The sequence below is a fragment of the Oratosquilla oratoria genome, chromosome 16 (assembly GCF_046742065.1).
Source record: "Oratosquilla oratoria isolate Oo_2021 chromosome 16, ASM4674206v1, whole genome shotgun sequence".
NCBI lineage: Eukaryota > Metazoa > Arthropoda > Malacostraca > Stomatopoda > Squillidae > Oratosquilla > Oratosquilla oratoria.
This window is the reverse complement of record NC_134792.1, coordinates 60,236,974-60,238,137: the sequence shown is the minus strand read 5'-3', so window position 1 is coordinate 60,238,137 and position 1,164 is coordinate 60,236,974.

Below are 1,164 nucleotides of genomic sequence, written 5' to 3'. Positions count from 1 at the left end.
CCTCTTTCCCAACGAATCGTTCGAAGTACCTGGTTGGCGGACCCACATACGGCGTTCTGCCCTCCCATACGGTCCCTCACATCACAATTCCCTATTGGTTTTCTTTATGCTTACTATACTCCTCTCTTTTAGTATATAAGCCTATGTATTCTGAACTCTTTCATTGCTTTTGAAAATGTACACAGTGTACGAAACGTCAAGCTCCACTAAAACGCTACTCTTCTTCCTTCTGAGTTTGAATCATGTCCTTTGGACCAGCGTCAGCAAACTTACCTCCTGAAGCCAAGTCTGTAGTTAGACGTCTTGAAAATCTACACAAGAAGATAATCAATGCATCAATTGCTATTTTCTTTAATGGATGGTATGTCTGAAAAATGTATGTGTCTGTATGTGTTCTCACCTCGTTTTCTATCTTTAAAGAGTATGTAACAAACAACCTGAAGGGTGATTTAACTATACCCATTTACACAGTCATACATGTGAAACAACGATAATCTTAGTAATACAGGATAACGCTCTAATAATATAAGATGTAGTACATACATACACATACCAAGGCTTTTTCCCCCTTCCAAGGGAGGTAGCCAAAAAGGGAAAGGCATAAAAAACACTCCCACCCAATTTCATCCCTAAATACACTCCACACCCCTCCCTCTCATCTGAGCACCTCCTGGATGACGGGTCATCCCTGCACCCTGCCCACCGCCCTGGGTATCAGAAGCAGTGTCGCAAGACACATCAACATCCACAGCAAGGCCGCTTCATTTAATCCGGCGACCCCCCCTCTCCGTCCCCCCTTGCATATAAGGAGAGGATGGCGGAGAGGAGAAAATTCCCTTCGAGGCTGCGTTCAAAATTTACTCCACACATACTACCCCACCCCAACCCCCCCGCCCATTCCTCCTCAGGCAATCACGATACATCATCTCATATACAACCGCATTCTCCACTTCACCTCTCTGTCTTTCCGTCCTTCTCCCTTCCTTACTGTCAACAGACATTCCCTCTCTTCTCCCAAAGTCCACTCTTCACCCATCCATCACACATTATCCTAGGACGTCCCCTCATGTTCATCTCCCTCTCACAGGATCTGCCTTCCATAACTCTTTTACGTAGTCTTTCTTCTACTCATTCTTTCCATGGTGTCCAAACCATCCTAATATT